Source organism: Cetorhinus maximus, chromosome 29, assembly GCF_964194155.1.
Source record: "Cetorhinus maximus chromosome 29, sCetMax3.hap1.1, whole genome shotgun sequence".
Lineage (NCBI taxonomy): Eukaryota > Metazoa > Chordata > Chondrichthyes > Lamniformes > Cetorhinidae > Cetorhinus > Cetorhinus maximus.
Window position 1 is genome coordinate 6,025,461 of NC_135907.1, and position 22,835 is coordinate 6,048,295.

The window sequence follows — 22,835 nt, forward strand, 5'->3', positions numbered from 1 at the left end:
TTTGCGGGAGTCGTGCAGGGTGAAGATCTCCGTAGCTTGGAAGCCGCACGCCTTCAACAGGATCCTCCTGGTGAAGAAGCCCCGATCCATAGGTGATCCTCCTTCGCTGTGGTTCACCGTGACTCGGACGGTGATAGGTAGCCCACGGTATGGATTTGGATTGCGATTGGTTATCGGCCTTCCATCCCGACCTTGCCTTGGCAGGACCATGGTGTCGCCCCTGCAACACTTGATATTAGCCAAAAGGCCGAGAAGCGATGAGAAAGAAAGAAAGTTGTGTTTTGAAAGATGTGCATGTTGAAAAGTAAAGAAAGCAGATGTTTGTAAGAAAACTATTTTTAGCATTGAAAATCCCCTGGAAAGGGGTGGTGCACCATTCCCAGAGATACTGCAATACCGGGTCGATGCGTGGAGTGGACGGAGCAAGCCCCTATTCCATCTCCCTGCTCCAAAAATCAATTTAATATATGGTCCCCAGATAAGGGACGTATCAGATATTAAACTGATAAGAACAGATGGTTACTTCATGATGGACAGTTCAAACTCTTTCGAGTTATCAACAGTCACAGATTGCAACTCTTTTGAGTACAATCACAGTTCTTGGTTTCCAGGAGTGGGACATGAACCCACAACCCTCTGATTCAAAGGCGAGGGTGCTATGAACTGAGCCACAGCTGACACCAGATTTTTTTTTTTTTGTAAAAATATACTTTATTCATAAAAAATCTTCAATCACATTCAAAACCATTTCAAAAACAACATTACAAGGGTACAATCCAGCTTAAACTTTTACAAAATGTATCACCAGGTGCATCAGTACAAACAATATTACAATCATTTACAGCCTTTCATTTTGATCTGTACAGCCCGAGGGGCTCTAAACAGTTCCCAGTCTCTCGGTGCGCTGTGGCAGAAAGGTCTTAGACAGCGACCCTTCCCCATTGCGCCTTTGCGGCAGCTGCCCCAAGCTTTAGTGCGTCCCTCAGCACGTAGTCCTGGACTTTGGATTGTGCCAGTCCGCAACAATCGGTCGGGGACAACTCTTTGTGCTGGAAGACCAACAAGTTTCGGGCAGACCAAAGCGCCTCTTTCACCGAGTTGATGATCCTCCAGCTGCAGTCGATGTTTGTCTCGGTGTGTGTCCCTGGGAACAGCCCGTAGAGCACAGAGTCCTGTGTCACAGAACTGCTCGGGATGAACCTCGACAGCAACCACTGCATCTATCTCCAGACTTTCTTTGCAAAGGCACAATCCACAAGGAGGTGAACAACGGTCTCTTCCCCACCACAGCCACCTCGAGGGCAACGTGCAGAGGGGGTGAGACTCCTGGCGTGTAGGAAGGATCTGACGGGGAGGGCCTTTCTCACCACCAGCCAAGCTACGTCTTGGTGCTTGTTGGAAAGTTCTGGCGATGAGGCATTCTGCCAAATGACTTTGACAGTCTGCTCGGGGAACCATCCCACAGGGTCCACCCTCTCCTTTTCCCTCAGGGCCTCTAGGACGTTACGTGCTGACCACTGCCTGATGGACTTGTGGTCAAAGGTGTTTTTCTGCATAAATTTTTCCACCAGGGACAGGTGGTAGGGCACGGTCCAACTACTTGGAGCGTTCCGCGGCAGCGTGGCCAGACCCATCCTTCGCAACACCGGGGACAGGTAGAACCTCAGCACGTAGTGACACTTGGTGTTTGCGTACTGAGGGTGTACGCACCGCTTGATGCAGCCACACACAAAGGTGGCCATCAGTATGAGGGCGATGTTGGGCACGTTTTTTCCCCCTTTATCTAGAGGCTTGTACATCGCGTCCCTGCAGACACGATCCATTTTCGACCTCCAGATAAAGCGGAAGATGGCTCGAGTGATCGCCGTCGCGCAGGAGTGTGGAATGGGCCAGACCTGCGCCACATACAGCAACAGCGAGAGTACCTCACACCTGATGACCAGGTTCTTACCCGCAATGGAGAGGGAGCGTCGCTCCCACATGCCCAGTTTCCTTTTCACCATAGCCACTCGCTCCTTCCAGTTTCTAACGCATGCCCCGGTCCCTCCGAACCATATCCCCAGCACCTTCAGGCCGTCAGCCCTGACAGTGAAGGGGACAAAGGATCGGTCAGCCCAGTTCCCAAAGAACATGGCCTCGCTCTTCCCACGATTTACCTTGGCTCCCGAGGCCAGTTCGAACTGGTCGCAGACGTGCATCAGTCTGCGCACCGACAGCGGATCCGAGCAGAAGACGGCGACGTCGTCCATGTACAGGGAGGCTTTTACCTGAGTGCCTCCACTGCCTGGGATCGTCACTCCTCTTATGCCCGGATCCTTCCTGATGGACTCGGCAAAGGGTTCTATGCAGCACACGAAAAGGACAGGCGAGAGAGGACAGCCCTGCCTGACTCCAGATTTAATCGGAAAGCTATCTGTTTCCCACCCATTGATTGAGACTGCGCTACTGATGTTAGTGTAGAGCAGTTGGATCCAATTTCGAATTCCCTCCCCAAAGCCCATTTTGGAGAGCACATCCCCCATGTAGGTGTGCGATATTCTGTCAAAGGCCTTCTCCTGATCCAAGCTGATGAGGCAGGTATCCACACCCCTGTCCTGTACATAGGCAATCGTATCCCTGAGCAGCGCCAGGCTGTCAGACATCTTCCTGCCCGGCACAGAGCAGGTCTGGTCAGGTGAATCACCAATTCCAGAGCGGATTTGACCCGATTGGCGATGACCTTGGACAGAATCTTATAGTCCACATTCAACAGTGAAATGGGTCGCCAATTTCTAATTTCCTCCCTTTCCCCCATTTGCTTGTAGATGAGGGTGATGATGCCTTTCCTCATGGATTCTGACATGCTGCCGGCCAGGAGCATACTCTCGTACACTTCTAGCAGGTCTGGGCCGATCAAGTCCCACAGAGCCGAATACAACTCCGCCGGCAAGCCGTCGCTTCCGGGGGTTTTACTCTTCTCGAAGGACTCGAGGGCCTTAGTCAGTTCGTCAGGAGTTAGCGGTTTGTCTAGGCTCTCCCGCGTACTGTGGTCTAAGACCTCCGTGATAGAGGACAGGAAGGACTGGGAGGCCGTGCTGTCCGTGGGCTTCACGTCATACAATCCGGCATAAAAGGATTTGCTGATCCTCAGAATGTCGGACCGTGATGACTTTACTGAGCCGTCTTCTTCCTTCAGGCTGCTGATCACAGAGCGCTCTCTGTGTACCTTTTGGAAGAAGAAACGTGAGCACGTCTCATCCTGCTCCACGGAGCGGACCCTGGAACGGAAGATGATCTTGGAGGCCTCCGAGGCAAAGTGCGAGGCTTGCTGGCCCTTCACCTCTTGGAGCTCCTCCTTGACATCGACCCCCATCGACTGCAGCTGGAGCAGATTCTGCATCTTTTCCTGGAGTCGGGACATTTCCCTCTGTTCCTTTCTAGCTTTCTGGGTGCCTTTGCGGATGAAAAACCTCTTGATGCTTCCCTTGATCGCTTCCCACCAGTGTGTCAGGGACTCAAAGAGGGGTTTCACGGTTCTCCAACCTTTGTAATCCCTCTTGAGCTCCTCAATGTTCTCTGGGGTCAGCAGTTGCACATTTAGCTTCCATGCCCCCCTGCCCACCCTCAGGTCCTTCTCCAAGTGGCAGTCCGCCAGTAGGAGGCAGTGGTCAGAGAAGAACACCGGCTTGACCTCGGTGGATCTGACTGTGAATGCACGGGACACAAACAGGAAGTCTATCCTGGAACGAATGGACCCGTCTGGCCGCGACCAGGTGTATCTACGCTGCGCTCCGTCTGCAGGGTTGCTGAAGACGTCGTGCAGCTTGGCATTCTTAACTGTTTCCATCAGGCATCTGGACGTAGCGTCCAATCTGCTTCCGGCCCTGCCGGATTGTCCAGCCGCATCGATGATGCAGTTGAAGTCCCCGCCCAGAATGACCGGCCTGGAGGTCGCCAGCAGCAGTGGGAGCTGCTGAAAAACCTCCAGCCGCTCAGCCCCTTGTGCCGGGCCATACACGTTAATTAACCGGAGTGGAGCGTTCTTGTACATTACGTCTGCTATGAGGAGTCGCCCGCCCACCACCTCCTTGACCTCGGAGACGGTGAAGTTGCCTCCCCGCAGCAGAATACCCAGGCCGGAGGAACGAGAGTCGTTTCCGCCCGACCAGATCGATGGCCCGTGGGACCACCATCGTGACCATTGCCTGTAGGAGCTGAGGTGCGGTATCGCACACTCCTGCAGAAACAACAGGTCAGCTTTGACCTTGGCTAGGTAGTCCAAGGTCGCAACACATCGCGTAGTAGATTTAATGCTACGCACATTTATGGATACAATCTTTAAACCCATTTTAAAGCATTTATTCTCCTACCAAACCCACTGTCTCTGAGAGTCCCAGACCTTTAGTCTGCTCCTTCATACCCGTAGTGAGCTCAAATTCCTTCACTTTGGATGGTCTGAGGTAGATCTCCTTGGCCGTGTTCTGCTCCGGTGGCATCTGGAGGTTCACGTAGAGAGCGGGTTTTGAGATGACCTTTGCTGGAGAAGCTTCTCCAAAACTCACCCCCTCTGGGGTGTTGCTGTTCCCGGCTTCCTGGAGCTGGGGTGCGATGATTGCCTCACTGCTCCCAGATTCCAGGGGCTGTGGTGCACTGGCCTCCTCAGGTTGCAGGCAAAGTTGGGGTGCGCTGGTCTCCTTGTTGTCTCCAATTTTCTGGAGCTCGGGTGTCTCGTCCTCCAACGCCCTGGAGCTTTGCCGCCTCTTCTGTCGGTGCCGCTCTGGCACTTCATCATCCGAAGAGCTGCTGCCCTTGTCCTCCGTGTCGGATGGGAGACGCCTCTTGCCGCTTCTCTGGGAAACGCCTTTGCTTCTTCTTCGCTCCCTCTTACTTTTCTTGTTCTTCACCGTCCGCCACTCCCCCTGCTGCTTTTCCACTGCTGCCTCCTCCTCCATTGATTCGCTGTCCTGAGGACTGGGAGGTTCAGGGGGTAGTGCTGTTGATTGGCTCTCTGTTGCCTCAATCTCTTTCTCCACCTTGTCTCTCTCTGTGTCCTCCTTTGTCCCGTTGAGCTCCCTGGGGGCCTTGGTGGTTGGAGTGACACGGAACATTTCTTCTGCTTCCCCCTGGTCGGCTTTGGCTGCCTGTGCGTAAGTACGGCAGCGTTTGGGGCAGGTCCTGTAGAGGTGACTTGCCTCGCCACACAGGTTGCAGCACTTGGCCTGTTTGCAGTCTTTTGTCTGGTGCCCTTCCTGTTTGCAGATCTTGCAGAGGGAGGCGCTGCAGTTGTCCGCCACATGACCAGCCTTGCCGCATGAGCGACAATGCTTGGGTTGCCCAGCGTAGACCAGGTAGCCCCGGTTTCCCCCGATAGCGAAACTGGAGGGAGGGTGGAAAATGGCTCCCTTACCATCGGTCTTTAGCGTGACCTTAAACAGGCGTTTGCCTGTCCAGATCCCCAAGTCGTCTCGAATCTCGGTGCCGCTCCCCACCTTATCGAAGTACCTGGTGAGGAAGGTGACCACGTCGGCGACAGGGACGAAGGGGTTGTACACATGCACCATCACCTCACGTTCCCGTTGCAACGGCAGAGAAAAGTGCGGCTCCGCCGTAAGGATCTTCATCTCCGGCAGGTCTCTCTTCTCCTCGAACACCCTCAGGAGCCGGACGCAGTCTGCCACCCGCTTGAACGTCACGTCAAAATAACCGCCTTTGCGGGAGTCGTGCAGGGTGAAGATCTCCGTAGCTTGGAAGCCGCACGCCTTCAACAGGATCCTCCTGGTGAAGATGCCCCGATCCATAGGTGATCCTCCTTCGCTGTGGTTCACCGTGACTCGGACGGTGATAGGTAGCCCACGGTATGGATTTGGATTGCGATTGGTTATCGGCCTTCCATCCCGACCTTGCCTTGGCAGGACCATGGTGTCGCCCCTGCAACACTTGATGTTAGCCAAAAGGCCGAGAAGCGATGAGAAAGAAAGAAAGTTGTGTTTTGAAAGATGTGCATGTTGAAAAGTAAAGAAAGCAGATGTTTGTAAGAAAACTATTTTTAGCATTGAAAATCCCCTGGAAAGGGGTGGTGCACCATTCCCAGAGATACTGCAATACCGGGTCGATGCGTGGAGTGGACGGAGCAAGCCCCTATTCCATCTCCCTGCTCCAAAAATCAATTTAATATATGGTCCCCAGATAAGGGACGTATCAGATATTAAACTGATAAGAACAGATGGTTACTTCATGATGGACAGTTCAAACTCTTTCGAGTTATCAACAGTCACAGATTGCAACTCTTTTGAGTACAATCACAGTTCTTGGTTTCCAGGAGTGGGACATGAACCCACAACCCTCTGATTCAAAGGCGAGGGTGCTATGAACTGAGCCACAGCTGACACCAGATTTTTTTTTTTTTGTAAAAATATACTTTATTCATAAAAAATCTTCAATCACATTCAAAACCATTTCAAAAACAACATTACAAGGGTACAATCCAGCTTAAACTTTTACAAAATGTATCACCAGGTGCATCAGTACAAACAATATTACAATCATTTACAGCCTTTCATTTTGATCTGTACAGCCCGAGGGGCTCTAAACAGTTCCCAGTCTCTCGGTGCGCTGTGGTAGAAAGGTCTTAGACAGCGACCCTTCCCCATTGCGCCTTTGCGGCAGCTGCCCCAAGCTTTAGTGCGTCCCTCAGCACGTAGTCCTGGACTTTGGATTGTGCCAGTCCGCAACAATCGGTCGGGGACAACTCTTTGTGCTGGAAGACCAACAAGTTTCGGGCAGACCAAAGCGCCTCTTTCACCGAGTTGATGATCCTCCAGCTGCAGTCGATGTTTGTCTCGGTGTGTGTCCCTGGGAACAGCCCGTAGAGCACAGAGTCCTGTGTCACAGAACTGCTCGGGATGAACCTCGACAGCAACCACTGCATCTCTCTCCAGACTTTCTTTGCAAAGGCACAATCCACAAGGAGGTGAACAACGGTCTCTTCCCCACCACAGCCACCTCGAGGGCAACGTGCAGAGGGGGTGAGACTCCTGGCGTGTAGGAAGGATCTGACGGGGAGGGCCTTTCTCACCACCAGCCAAGCTACGTCTTGGTGCTTGTTGGAAAGTTCTGGCGATGAGGCATTCTGCCAAATGACTTTGACAGTCTGCTCGGGGAACCATCCCACAGGGTCCACCCTCTCCTTTTCCCTCAGGGCCTCTAGGACGTTACGTGCTGACCACTGCCTGATGGACTTGTGGTCAAAGGTGTTTTTCTGCATAAATTTTTCCACCAGGGACAGGTGGTAGGGCACGGTCCAACTACTTGGAGCGTTCCGCGGCAGCGTGGCCAGACCCATCCTTCGCAACACCGGGGACAGGTAGAACCTCAGCACGTAGTGACACTTGGTGTTTGCGTACTGAGGGTGTACGCACCGCTTGATGCAGCCACACACAAAGGTGGCCATCAGTATGAGGGCGATGTTGGGCACGTTTTTTCCCCCTTTATCTAGAGGCTTGTACATCGCGTCCCTGCAGACACGATCCATTTTCGACCTCCAGATAAAGCGGAAGATGGCTCGAGTGATCGCCACCACGCAGGAGTGAGGAATGGGCCAGACCTGCGCCACGTACAGCAACAGCGAGAGTGCCTCACACCTGATGACCAGGTTCTTACCCGCAATGGAGAGGGAGCGTCGCTCCCACATGCCCAGTTTTCTTTCCACCATAGCCACTCGCTCCTTCCAGTTTCTAACGCATGCCCTGGTCCCTCCAAACCATATCCCCAACACCTTCAGGCAGTCTCACCTGGTGACGAACGGGACAAAGGATCGGTCAGCCTAGTTCCCAAAGAACATGGCCTCGCACTTGTCATGATTTACCTTGGCTCCCGAGGCCAGTTTGAACTGATCGCAGATGCTGATTAGTCTGCGCACCGACAGCGGATCCGAGCAGAAGATGGCGACATCGTCCATCTACAGGGAGGCTTTGACCTGAGTGCCTCCACTGCCTGGGATCGTCACTCCTCTTATGCCCTAATTCTTCCTGATGGACTCAGCAAAGGGTTCAGTGTAACATCCGAACAGGACAGGGGAGAGAGAGCAGCCCTGCCTGGCTCCAGATTTAATGGGAAAGCTATCTGATTCCCACCCATTGATTGAAACTGCGCTACTGATGTTAGTGTTGAGCAGTTGGATCCAATTGCAGATTCCCTCCCCAAACCCCATTTTGGAGATCACATCCACCATGTAGGTGTGCGATATTCTGTCAAAGGCCTTCTCCTGATCCAGGCTGATGAGGGAGGTGTCCACACCCCTGTCCTGCACATAGGCAATCGTATCCCTGAGCAGCGCGAGGCTGTCAGAGATCTTCCTGCCCGGCACAGTGCAGGTCTGGTCAGGGTGGATCACCAACGCTAGAGCAGACTTCACCCAATTGTCATTGACGTTGGACAGAATCTTATAATCCATATTCAACAGTGAGATGGGTCGCCAATTTCTAATTTCCTCCCCTTTCCACTTCCACTTGTAGATGAGGGTGTTGCCTTTCCTCATGGATTCTGACATGCTGCCGGCCAGGAGCATACTCTCGTACACTTCCAGCAGGTCTGGGCCCATCCAGTCCCACAGAGCCGAATACAACTCCAACGGCAAGGCGTCGCTTCCGGGAGTTTTACTCTTCTCGAAGGACTCAAGGGCCTTAGTCAGTTCGTCATGAGTTAGCGGTTTGTCCAGGCTCTCCCGTGTACTGTCGTCTAATACCTCTGTGATAGAGGACAGGAAGGACTGGGAGACCGTGCTGTCTGTGGGCTTCATCTCTTGGAGTTCCTCCTTGACATCAACCCCATCGACTGCAGCCGGAGCAGATTCTGCATGTTTCTCTGGAGTCAGGACATTTCCCTCTGTTCCTTTCTCGCTTTCTGGATGAGTACCTTCTTGATATCCTCCTTGATCGCTTCCCACCAGTGTGTCAGGGAATCAAAGAGTGTTTCACAGTTCCCCAGCCTTTGTAATCCTTCTTGAGTTCTCTGGGGTCAGCAGTTTCACGTTCAGCTTCCATGTCCCCCGGCCAAGCCTCTGGTCTTCCTGTAAGTGACATTTGACCGGTAGGAGGCAGTGGTCAGAGAAGAACACTGGCTTGATGTCCGTGGACCTGACTGTGAACGCTCGGGACACAAACAGGAAGTCTATCCTTGAGTGGGTGGACCACTCTGGCCGTGACCAGGTGTATCTCTGCTGCGCTTCATCTGCAGGGTTGCTGAAGACGTTGTGCAGCTTGCCATCCTTTACTATTTCCATCAGGGATCTGGACGTGGTGTCCAGTCTGCTGTCGGCCCTGCCAGATTGTCCAGCTCCATCGATGATGCGGCTGAAGTCACCGCCCAGAATGGCCAGCCTGGAAGTCGCCAGCAGAAGTGGGAGCTGCTGAAGGACAACCAGCCACTCGCTGTTTTGATCCGGGGCATACATGTTAATTAACTAGAGTGGCGCATTCTTGTACAATAATGTCCGCTACGAGGAGGGGCCCGCCCACCACCTCCTCAACCTCGGACATGGTGACATTGCCTCCCTGCAGCTGAATACCCAGGCCGGAGGAACGAGAGTCGTTTCCTCCCGACCAGAGTGATGCCCCTTGGGACCACCATCGTGCCCATTGCCTGTAGGAGCTGAGGTGCAGTATTGCACACTCCTGCAGAAACAACAGGTCAGCTTTGACCTTGGCAAGGTAATCCAAGGTTGCAACACGTCGCGTAGCAGATTTAACGCTACACACGTTGATGGACTCAATCTTGATCCCCATTTTAATGCATTTTCTCACTTACCAGTCCTGTTGTTTTTGTCAGTTCCAGTCCTTTGGTTTGCTCCTACAAACCCATAGTGTTTGCAAATTGTCTCGCTTTTGACGGGCTGAGGAAACAGCCCAGAACCGCCCCGTTGGAAATGTTCCGCTCAGGTGACAACGGGGGGTTCGTGCAAGGAGCGAGGTTTGGATTGTTCTCTGCTGGAGAAATCTCTCTGATCCATTCCCCCTCAGGGGCGTTGCTGCTTCCCAGAGATGGGGTGCACTGACAGAACACTGACATCGGGAACACGGTAAATGATTTGCTGCAGGACCGATTAGTTTGTGGAGTTCAAGACGATGCCACAGAGCGCCTTTCACTCACCGAGGTAAACATCGTCTTTAAGCGTACCCAAGGAATCTCCCTCGCCATGGAAAGTGCAGTGAGAGACTGGCAGGCTTTGTACACATACAACATGGCGCTGTTCTTCATGTGGGGCAGGAACCTGCTGCTGAGTGTGGCGTGGAAACCAGACCCACAGCATCGAGGGGAGATGCAATGTCTGCTGTTAAAACCATGAAAAGTCCTTTATCAAAAGAAAGAATTTCATCAGCGGCTCCAAGATTAAGTTGTTATAGATGTGGAGGTGACCATGTGCCAGACAGCTGTAAATTCAAGGAGGCAGAATGTCATTATTGCCATAAGAAGGGTCGAAACAGCCCACAAAGCATCAAACCAAGAAGATTGAATTAAAGAATACAGCAGAACCTGAAGCTGCTGACACCGACATCTATTCACTGTGTAATGTAACAGCTGTAAAAACCGAATCCATCACTGTCACAATCCAAGTTAATGAGAAGCCATTAATAATGGAGGTGGATATGGAGGCCTCAACTACAGTGGTGGGAGAGCACACTTTCAGATCCCTGACTAAAGGTAGAAAGTTAGTAAACCTGGAGCAGAGAACCGCTAAATTAAAGATATTGCACTGGAGAATCTATTCAGGTAAAGGGGATCGCCACAGCACCAGTGTCTTACAGGCAACAGACAGCCCAGCTGCCTGTGATAATAGTGACTGGAGAAGGACCCAGTCTGTTAGGCCGAGACTGGTTACAGAAGATCAAGCTTGACTGGTCTGAGATATTTCACCTGAAAACAGGAGTTCCTGAACTGCTAAGGAAATACGCCATGGTATTTTGGGATTAATCAGGGAAGTTAAAAGCCCACGATATATGTGGATCCACAGGTGACACCACGTTTCTTTAAGACCGGACCTGTGCCTTATGCATTGAAGGAGAAGGCGGATGCAGAACTGTGCCAGTTAGAAAAACTGGGCATCGCCCAAGCTGTCCAATTCTCAGAGTGGGCAGCACTCATAGTTCCAGTGGTTAAGCCTGACCAAACCATAGGAATTGGTGGGAAGTATAAGTTGACAGTGAATAAGGCAGCAAAACCAGACAACTGCCCCATTCCAAGGATAGACCAATTGTATGCAAAGCTGGCTGGAGGCAAGTCCTATACAATAGTGGATATGAGCCAACCATCCAACAATTAGAACTGGATAAATCATCGAGAGAATACATGAGTATTAACACACACACAGGTCTTTATCAAAGAACAAAGAAAAGTACAGCACAGGAACAGGCCCTTTGGCCCTCCAAGCCTGTGCCAATCATATTGCCCGTCAGCTAAAACATTTTGCACTTCCGGGGTCCGTATCCCTCTATTCCCATCCTATTCATGTATTTGTCAAGCTGCCTCTTAAACACCACTATCGTACCTGCTTCCACCACCTCCTCTGGCAGCGAATTCCAGACACTCGCTACCCTCTGCGTAGAAAACTTGCCCCACACATCTCCTCTATAGTTTCCTCCTCTCACCTTAAATCTATGTCCCCTAGTAATTGACTCTTTCACCCAGGGAAAAAGCTTCTGACTATCTCCTCTGTCCATGCCACTCATAATTTTGTAAACTTCGATCAAGTCGCCCCTCAATCTCCGTCGCTCTAGTGAGAACAATCCGAGTTTCTCCAACCTCTCCTCATAGCTAATAACCTCCAGACCAGGCAGCATCCTGGTAAACCTCCTCTGCACCCTCTCCAACGCCTCCATATCCTTCTGGTAATGTGGTGACCAGAATTGCACGCAATATTCCAAGTGTGGCCTAACCAAGGTTCTATACAGCTGCAGCATGACTTTCCAGCTTTTATACTCAATACCCCTGCCGATGAAGGCAAGCATGCCATATGCCTTCCTGACTACCTTATCCACCTGCGTTGCCACTTTCAGTGACCTGTACACCCAGATCCCTCTGCCCGTCGATGCACTAATGGTTCTGCCATTTACTGTGTAATTCCTGCCTGTATTAGACCTTCCAAAATGCAGTACCTCGCATTTGTCCGGATTAAACTCCATCTGCCATTTCTCCGCCCAAGTCTCCAACCGATCTATGTCCCGTTGTATCCTTTGACAATCCTCTTCACTATCTGCAACTCCTCCAACCTTGGTCTCGTCTGCAAACTTACTAATTAGTCCAGTTACATTTTCCTCCAAATCATTTATGTATACTACAAACAGCAATGGTCCCAGCACTGATCCCTGTGGAACTCCACTAGTCACAGCTCTCCATTCAGAAAAGCACCCTTCCACTGCTACCCTCTGTCTTCTATGTATATCAGTACAGGTCTTTATCAGCCCTGACAATATTCCGGCAATGCTACTGAAGACTTGTGCTTTAGTAATTGCCACGCCCCTAGCCAAGCTGTTCCAGTACAGCTACAACACTGACATCTACCCGGCTATGTGGAAAATTGCCCGGATTTGTCCTGTACACAAAAAGCAGGAAAAATCCCATCTGGCCAATTACCGCCCCATCAGCCTACTCTTGGTCATCAGTAAAGTGATGGAAGGGGTCATCAACAGTGTTGCCAAGCAGCACTTGCTTAGCAATAACCTGCTCACTGATGCCCAGTTTGGACTCCGCCAGGGTCACTCAGCTCCTGACCTCATTACAGCCTTGGTTCAAACACGGATAAAAGAGCTGAACTCCAGAGGTGAGGTGAGATTGACTGCCCTTGACATCAAGGCTGTTTTTGACTGAGTGTGGCATCAAGGAGCCCTAGCAAAACTGGAGTTAATGGGAATCGGGAGAAAACCTTCCACTGGTTGGAGGCGTACCTAGCACAAAGGAAAATGGTTGTGGTTGTTGGAGGTCAGTCATCTTGGTTCAGGACATCAGTGCAGGAGTTCCTCAGCGTCGTGTCCTCGGCACAACCATCTTCAGCTGCTTCATCAATGACCTTCCTTCCATCATAAGGTCAGAAGTGGGGATGTTTGCTGATGGTTGAAGATACTGAAGCAGTCCATGTCCAAATGCAGCAAGACCTGGACAATATCCAGGCTTGGGCTGACAAGTGGCAAGTAACATTGGTGCCAGACAAGTGTCAGGCAATGACCATCTCCAACAAGAGAGAATCCAACCATCGCCCCTTGACATTCAATGGCATTGCCATCACTGAATCCCCCACTATTAACATCCTGAGGGTGCCATTGACCAGAAACTGAACTGGACTAGCTGTATAAATACTGTGGCTACAAGAGCTGACCACAGGCTAGGAATCCTGTGGAGAGTAACTCACCACCTGACTCCCCGAAGCCTGTCCACCACCTACAAGGCACAAGTCAGGAATGTGATGGAATACTCCCCACTTGCCTGGATGAGTGCAGCTGCCACAACACTCAAAAAGCTCAACACCATCCAGGACAGAGCAGCGCGCTGATTGGCACCCCATCCACAAACATTCGCTCCCTCCACCACCAACGCTCAGTAACAGCAGTGTGTATCATTTACAAGATACACTGCAGGAACTCACCAAGGCTCCTTAGACAGCACCTTCCAAACCCATGACCACTACCATCTAGAAGGACAAGGGCAGCAGATACATGGGAACACCAGCGCCTGGAAGTCCCCCTCCAAATCACGCACCATCCTGATTTGGAAACACATCACCTTTCCTTCGCTGTCGCTGGGTCAAAATCCTGAAACTCCCACTCTAAAAACACTGTGGGTGTACCTACACTACATGGACTGCAGTGGTTCAAGAAGACCAGAGGCTTGGCCGAGGGGCATGGAAGCTGAACCTGCAACTGCTGACCCCAGAGAACATTGAGGAGCTCAAGAGGGATTACAAAGGTTGGAGAACCGTGAAACCCCTCTTTGAGTCCCTGATACACTGGTGGGAAGCGATCAAGGGAAACATCAAGAGGTTTTTCATCCTCAAAGGCACCCAGAAAGCTAGAAAGGAACAGAGGGAAATGTCCCGACTCCAGAAAAACATGCAGGATCTGCTCCGGCTGCAGTCGATGGGGGTCGATGTCAAGGAGGAACTCCAAGAGGTGAAGAGCCAGCAAGCCTCGCCCTTTGCCTCGGAGGCCTCCAAGATCATCTTCCGGTCCAGAGTCCGTTACATGGAGCAGGATGAGACGTGCTCACGTTTCTTCTTCCAAAAGGTACACTCTGTGATCAGCAGCCCGAAGGAAGAAGACGGCTCAGTAAAGTCATCGCCCTCCGACATTTTGAGGATCAGCAAATCCTTTTATTCCGGATTGTATGACGTGAAGCCCACGGACAGCACGGCCTCCCAGTCCTTCCTGTCCTCTATCACGGAGGTCTTAGACGACAGTACACGGGAGAGCCTGGACAAACCGCTAATTCCTGATGAACTGACTAAGGCCCTTGAGTCCTTGGAGAAGAGTAAAACTCCCGGAAGCGACGGCTAGCCGGCGGAGTAGTATTCGGCTCTGTGGGACTTGATCGGCCCAGACCTGCTAGGAGTGTACGATAGTATGCTCCTGGCCGGTAGTATGTCAGAATCCATGAGGAAAGGCATCATCACCCTCATCTACAAGCACAAGGGGGGAAGGGGAGGAAATTAGAAATTGGCGACCCATTTCACTGTTGAATGTGGACTATAAGATTCTGTCCAAGGTCATCGCCAATCGGGTCAAATCCGCTCTGGAATTGGTGATCCACCCTGACCAGACCTGCACTGTGCCGGGCAGGAAGATCTCTGACTGCCTCGCGCTGCTCAGGGATACGATTGCCTATGTGCAGGACAGGGGTGTGGACACCTGCCTCATCAGCTTGGATCAGGAGAAGGCCTTTGACAGATTATCGCACACCTACATGGTGGATGTGCTCTCCAAAATGGGGTTTGGGGAGGGAATTTGCAATTGGATCCAACTGCTCTACACTAACATTACTAGCGCACTCTCAGTCAATGGGTGGGAATCTGATAGCTTTCCGATTAAATCTGGAGTCAGGCAGGGCTGTTCTCTCTCCCCTGTCCTGTTCGTGTGTTGCATAGTACCCTTTTCTGAGTCCATCAGGAAGGATCCGGGCATAAGAGGAGTGACGATCCCAGGCAGTGGAGGCACTCAGGTCAAAGCCTCCCTGTACATGGACGACGTCGCCGTCTTCTGCTCGGATCCGCTGTCGGTGCGCAGACTGATCCACATCTGCGACCAGTTCGAACTGGCCTCGGGTACCAAGGTAAATCGTGGCAAGAGTGAGGCCATGTTCTTTGGGAACTGGGCTGACCGATCCTTTGTCCCCTTCACTGTCAGGGCTGACGGCCTGAAGGTGCTGGGGATATGGTTCGGAGGGACCAGGGCATGCGTTAGAAACTGGAAGGAGCGAGTGTCTATGGTGAAAAGGAAACTGGGCATGTGGGAGCGAAGCTCCCTCTCCAATGCGGGTAAGAACCTGGTCATCAGGTGTGAGGCACTCTCGCTGTTGCTGTACGTGGCGCAGGTCTAGCCCATTCCACTCTCCTGCGTGGTGGCGATCACTCGAGCCATCTTCCGCTTTATCTGGAGGTCAAAAATGGATCGTGTCCGCAGGGACGCGATGTACAAGCCTCTAGATAAAGGGGGAAAAAACGTGCCCAACATCGCCCTCATACCGATGGCCACCTTTGTGTGGCTGCATCAAGCGGTGTGTAGTCCCTCAGTATACAAACACCAAGTGTCACTATGTGCTGAGGTTCTACCTGTCCCCGGTGTTGCGAAGGATGGGTCTGGCCACGCTGCCGCTGAACGCTCCAAGTAGTTGGACCGTGCCGTACCACCTGTCCCTGGTGGAAAAATTTATGCAGAAAAACACCTTTGACCACAAGTCCATCAGGCAGTGGTCAGCACGTAACGTCTTAGAGGCCCTGAGGGAAAAGGAGAGGGTGGATCCTGTGGGATGGTTCCCCGAGCAGACTGTCAAAGTCATTTGGCAGAATGCCTCATCGCCAGAACTTTCCAACAAGCACCAAGACGTAGCTTGGCTGGTGGTGAGAAAGGCCCTCCCCGTCAGATCCTTCCTACACGCCAGGAAGCTCACCCCCTCTGCACGTTGCCCTCGAGGTGGCTGTGGTGGGGAAGAGACCGTTGTTCACCTCCTTGTGGATTGTGCCTTTGCAAAGAAGGTCTAGAGAGAGATGCAGTGGTTTCTGTCGAGGTTCATCCCGAGCAGTTCTGTGACACAGGACTCTGTGCTCTACGGGCTGTTCCCAGGGACACACACCGAGACAAACATCAACTGCAGCTGGAGGATCATCAACTCGGTGAAAGACGCGCTTTGGTCTGCCCGAAACTTGTTGGTCTTCCAGCGCAAAGAGTTGTCCCCGACCGAGTGTTGCGGACTGGCACAATCCAAAGTCCAGGACTACGTGCTGAGGGACGCACTAAAGCTTGGGGCAGTTGCCGCAAAGGCGCAATGGGGAAGGGCCGCTGTCTAAGACCTTTCTACCACAGCGCACCGAGGGGCTGGGAACTGTTTAAATCCCCTCGGCCTGTACAGCTCAAAATGAAAGGCTGTAAATGATTGTAATATTGTTTGTACTGATGCACCTGGTGATACATTTTGTAAAAGTTGAACCGGATTGTACCCTTGTAATGGTGTTTTTGAAATGGTTTGGAATGTGGTTGAAGATATTTTATGAATAAAGTTTATTTTTGCAAAAAAAAAAGTGTAGTAAAGGAACCACTTGAATATTGTATCTGGACTCCGAGTGTTGAAATTTTGTCCCAGAGTATTCCTCGGACCTTTCAATTGGTGCTGCGAGCAGGGCCCGAAGGATGCAGGACACCGACGGGGAAATGGGATGAGTCACAGTGTGAATTCATTTTTATTCATACTAAATCCGACTCCGTCCCGATCCAGGAAGTGTCAGGCACCCCGCGTATCAGAAACCTGGGCTCCAGGCAATAGTTCAAGGGGTGGTAAGGGTGGGGTAGTTTGCTTGTCTTATAGATTGTTATAATTACATCCGGTATTAGCCGCAAGTAACGAGTTCGGTCAGAAAGGATCCAGGGTAAGAACCGTACCGCTGACAACAACTATACCCCGACCGTCTTACCCAGAGATGGCCAGTGGTGACAAACTCGAGTGGGGACCAGAGGGATCCTTGACACAGCATTGAGCTGACAAAAATAAGAAATCGATAGGCAAAATGAGAAAGAACAATTGGAACCCATTTGACTCACCCGCTGATCAGAGAAAATGGTGGGATAATCAGAAAAAAGACAAAGATGATGAAGCCTGGATCCTAATGTTAAGACAACACATAGAGTTAAGTAAGAAAGTAAATCGAATGTTGGCCAACAAATCCCAAAATGAGCTGGTCCAGGCAAAAAATCTCATGTCAGTTTCGGCAGCTTTACCACAGCCACCAGTAGCTGCACAATACGCAGATAATATAGATTGGAACGGGCTGGTGGAACAGGCGGCAGGATATGAGGAACAACGGGAAGCGGGTTGGGAATCACCACCACCATAACCCGTGGCCCCAATTAAGATAGAGCTTGTGCCCCCGGTGCCCGGACAACCAGGCAGACCAGGCACAGCAGCAAGCTGATTTCCGAGCCTTTAGAGCAGAAATGGCACAAGACTTAGGGCAAGCCCCATAAAACAAGAAAAGGGCGAGAGTGCCCATGAATATGGCAATCGGAAGTTTGAGGCATATTGTAACTACGGGGGTGTAGGTGCTGCGCTGAACCGAGACGATGTACAGTTTATGCAATTGTACAAGGATGGCCTTAGCCTGGCCCACCAGGCAATCCTAGACACCGGGCCCGGGCCCACCAGGCAATCCTAGACACCGGGCCCGGGCCCACCAGGCGATCCTAGACACCGGGCCCGGGCCCACCAGGCCATCCTAGACACTGGGCCCACCAGGCCATCCTAGACACCGGGCCCGGGCCCACCAGGCCATCCTAGACACCAGGCCCGGGCCCACCAGGCCATCCTAGACACCGGGCCCGGGCCCACCAGTCAATCCTAGACACCGGGCTAGTAGACAAGAACACATATGATCGAGGAAGATGGGCCACCGGGGTAGATAACCACATAGGGAAAACTAAGATAAAGGTGTCGGCAGTGAGGTTACAAACCCCACTGAAATGGTGGCCACTGCAGCAGCCGTTCCTAAACCCGAGGTGTGCTTTAATTGTAAAAACCCGAACATAAAATATTTACAGCGTTAGATGTAGCCAATGGATTTTGGTCGATACCACTGGACCAGGAATCCCAAGATAAATTCGCTTTCACAGTGGGAGGGAGACGGTGTACATGGGCGAGGCTCCCACAGGGATTCCACAACAGCCCCAACATCCTCCATCGGGTCACGAGTGAGAAGCTGAGTCCGTGCGACGTAGAGTCTAACAACAGTACAATCTTATAATATGCAGATGATATCCTAATAGCGTCAGAATCGGAAAGGGGCCACATCGGAGCTCTCCTGATAGTCATAAGGACACTGAAAAATGCTGGATTTAAGATAAACCCCTTTATGAGTTGCTGACCGGGAGGGCGATGCGCTTGCCAGAGGGCAGAGCCACCGGAAGTGAGGATATGGGACCCATCAGAGATAAAATTAAAAATGATATTAAGCAATTGGATGGACAGCTAAAGGAATTACAACAGGAAGTGAAGGACCAACAGGCTATCAGGGATTTAGAAGAGAGGACAAAAGGGGGACCCCCGTCACCACCGGCTGAGGTCGGAGACATGGTGTTTGTTCAAATCACCCCTAGCCAACCAGGTTTTGCCCCAAAATGGACTGGACCGTACGGAATTATTCACGTGCCTGCGCCGATATGAAGGGAAAAGCTAGGTGGAAACACTGGTCACAAATGAAAAGGTATGATGTAAGTAAGAAAGACTAAATTACCAGGCAGTGGGAGGAAAACGGGCAACGAGCAGTCCGTACTGTGTTAGCCAAGTGGGTTAGGATTCATTCCCGATCTGGAGGACTGGCCATCTGAAAGAGAAAAGGGGGAATCCTCAACTACGGGGAGGGTCACCGTGGGCTGTGCACAAGGAGGGACGTAAAGGAGAAAGCTACAGTGTGTGAGAGATACAGTGTGTGAGAGATTTTTCGCAATTTACCTTCACACCCCAGGAGAACAACAACTGGGGTCACTGTCCCGGGGAGGAAGACTTGGGAATGACAGATACCTGGCATTGGATCTTGAGGGCCAAACACGGAGAGTTGACTGCAACGGCGGACCCCCGGACCGACACCACCCCGCTATCACAGGACACGACGACACCACAGAGACTATCTTGCCCAGACATGACCCCTGGGCCACAGAATGGACTGGTACTGTATACGGACGATGAACTCTTGTATGATAATGTTAAACATGAAATTGTACAGGTAATTGTGAACCTGGCAGGTATGCAACTGCCTGAGTATTGCAGTAACCAAGCGCCCCTACGAAAACTGTACAAATTACTGAGTAAGGCTGTGATTAATCAGGCGGCCGACGCCACGGGTGCCACTAGATTCAGGGGACATCCTGCTTTCCACCGCCAGAAGAGAGAGTTAGTTAACAATGTACTGACAGGGGTGAACACAGGGACTTCCCTGGTAAACTCTCTCGACATTCAAGGAATCAACTCCGAGGTCACGAATCTTAAAGGGATCATGAGGCAGCTTGCTCATGAGAGTAGCGAGGGGTGGTGAAACGGCAGCGGCCCTAGGGGACAAGAGTGTGGCATCTGTATTGGAAAGCGTACACTTTATAGAGACCCATGCTAAAGCCACCAGCCAATTAATAGAAAGGGAGGAACGACAAGAGGGCAGCACCTAAAAAAGCCAGCTTACGGCCAGTGGCTGATCGGGCAATTAAGACAAAATCTGGGCCAGATCCAAAGTGGGGAGGTACCGGGCTGGATCAACAGTGCCCGGTTGTGGGGGATGGCCAAGAACCCAGGCGTCATCGACGCATGTACATTGAAAGGAGTGACCAGGGTGTATGCGGTGATTCAGAAGTGCACCTCAAACCAAATGAACGTGTTAGGTATGGGCAATCCCCTCAGTCACAGCAGACACGGGCCCACACCCTCAGTACCGAGTGGAGAACATTGGGTTAATCCGAGACAATGACTCCCTCCGGTACTACCCCATAGATATGCATGCCATACGCAAGAATGAGGGCATACACAGGGTATCACTGAGCGGCTGCAGATGGAAAGGTAGCCTCACAATTTGCTCCCATCCAGTTGGAACGGGGGGGGTGGTGCTGGACAAATGCGGGTACAACCGAACGGAGGGTTGTATATTAGAAATTACCCACAGAGAAAACCATCACACCCGCTCAGGATACAAGGGAACCCCGGCTCCCAGTTACTATCAGACACGCGTGAATAATGTACGTCCAACAAAGGGGTCAGGTCTCAGTCAACGCCTCCGACACACTCCACCATGCCCTGGAACACTATGAGGAACCTAAGCAGGCCCCAATTCCCCACCTTCCCGAAAGTCTGACAAAGTTTAAAGGTGACTTACGAAAGGTGAGGAATCAGCATTACGTGTTACAGGCGGTGTTTAAAAGGCTAATCAATGATACGGAAGAGCACTTGAGAGATCCGACGGTGGGAGCAAGTGTGGGAATGGGGGCTGAATGTGGACATACACCCCTTGGATAAGAATAAGCTCTCATATACTCGTCGCAGTGCAGCTAGTGTTAGCATTGTTTAACTCTAATTCTTTCAATGTCTTCTCCAGACAATCCAAAAAGTACCAGGAGACCATGAGTGGCGTACTGAGAGGCTGCGAGGAGACATTTGCGTTACATTATGGGACCAGCAACACTCACACACACACAGATTACACAATCCACACTGACATCACTAAAAATCACAGACGGAATCTCAGTAACAATCCACATGCTTTGCACAGTCTTGTGTTGGGGGTTTAGTGTTTGATATTTCGAACTGCAGTGACATTCCCGACAAGATGAGTTAAAGTTTTAACATTAACCAGAAAATGGCTGAAACATTGTTTTCCTGGGGTGAACACGTCAAAGGACAGGAAGAATCAGAAAGTTGTCCTGCCCTGGGATTAACATATCAATGGACAGGCCTCCTGGGGAGCAGATTGAGAGACATCCCAACATGCCAGGGGTGGAGTCTGCAAACTGCTCATTCAGGATATACCTGGCTAGGAACCCAATCCGAAAACCGCCTCCAGAGTGCGGAGCTAGTCCCCACTCTGGCTTAATGTGCGTGTGTGTTCCCTCTGTCTCAATCTGCTTTATAACTCTTTGACTTGTTTGTATTTGGATGTTGCTGAGTTGTAACTGAGAGTGATTCATTGGCTCTTGCGTTATTTTGTTTGAAAATGTTCTTTGCTCTCTGTTTTAATGGAATTAATTTTCTCCCCCACCCCTCAAAGAATTTTTATTTTGAAACCTGCAATCTGAAGATCCAGACTGGGACAAGGACTCTTCTTCTTCAGGAGTTTCCTGAGACCTTCTCCAAGGCCGTGCCCCATGGGCCCACGTGAGTTTGTGTCCGTTTCTTACCCCGAGATTTCAATTCCTCTCCGGGACCCTGGTTTTCGGTGGCTCCGGTTAACCAGTTCCTGTTGGACTGTGGGCCTGGAGTTTCAAAAAGAAAATCTTGGGGTTAAAGTAGCCCAGCCTTGCAATCTAAAACTTACATGTTAGCCTCCAGTGTGTGAGGAACAGGAGCCCCACAAGAGGAAATGAAAAGTCCTAAAGTGAAGCTGCCTAAAATCTTGTTATAATTCAGGGATAATGCGTGTAATTTGGGCTGCGCGATCATTCTGACGGTTAAACGGGATTCCCGGTGGTCATTTTACTGAGGGTTTAGGTTTCTATCTGCCTTTCTCCAGTTTTCTTTCTGTTTATTTTTTCGCTTTGCGCTATTTAAGCCTTCAAGGAATAATCACAGGTGAATTGATGGACCCACAGCAGGGGAAGTGAGCTGCAGAAGGGGCAGGGAAAGACTTTACACATGGGGAGAGGGGGCAGGAGTTTCAGAAGGTAGGAGTCACACAGGGGGCTGATTAAGGGGGAGATTATACAGAGGAGGTGGGAGGTTGCTGTTCGTTTCGGAGGGGGGTAATTTGAATGAACATGGGGACAGGGTGCTTGTTCATGTTTGAAATAGTGAGGGGTCGCTGCTACATGTTTAAAATGGTGAATGCATATGAGTCAATAGCTGACTGATATGAGTTTGTATTTATACAGACGTCCAGAGAGATAGGGGGTGGGGCGGTGCTGGGAGTGTGGGGACTGTTGTGATGGTGGGTTGGGTGTTAGATGGGGGTTGTTTGAGAGAGATTTTTGAGTAGGCAAACGCGGGGTTAAAAATGGCGCGAGTAATTTGGCGGCCAAAAAACAAACGGTCTGGCGAAAATGATGCATAGATGGAATAATTGCCGGCTGATAATGACAGGGAGGAAAAGAATGGGGGTTGGATAATATTTGCGAGGAGGAAAGAAAAAACTAAATAACCAGTCCAAAATAGATTTTGAAGAGCACACATTGGGGGTTATATATTTCTTTTTTCAGAAAAGGTTGCTGACAGGAAATAGAAGAGAAAATGAAAGATATGATGAAATCTATTTTTTGAATTGTGAATCAGGGGAGAGCGCGAACGCAGTCCGCCACTACCACAAATTTTGCAGTCGAGTATCCCGCATTTGGGGACATCGCAGGCGTTAGCACACCCGAAGTGCAATGGGCTAGCCTCGTCCTGGGAGAACCTTTTTTTTCTTTTTTTTGCAAAAATAT

The 22,835-nt window shown here is 51.0% G+C and overlaps 2 non-coding genes and 1 pseudogene across 2 annotated transcripts; all 3 read right to left on the reverse strand.

Moving 5' to 3' along the window:
- Nucleotides 1-363: 363 nt before the first annotated feature.
- On the reverse strand, nucleotides 364-547 carry LOC144669768 (U2 spliceosomal RNA). The gene has a single exon (XR_013573736.1). It is a non-coding gene; the product is annotated as a U2 spliceosomal RNA (small nuclear RNA).
- A 5,503-nt stretch (nucleotides 548-6,050) lies between these two features.
- LOC144669769 (U2 spliceosomal RNA) lies at nucleotides 6,051-6,234 on the reverse strand. The gene has a single exon (XR_013573737.1). It is a non-coding gene; the product is annotated as a U2 spliceosomal RNA (small nuclear RNA).
- A 16,449-nt stretch (nucleotides 6,235-22,683) lies between these two features.
- On the reverse strand, nucleotides 22,684-22,835 carry LOC144669888 (U1 spliceosomal RNA; annotated as a pseudogene).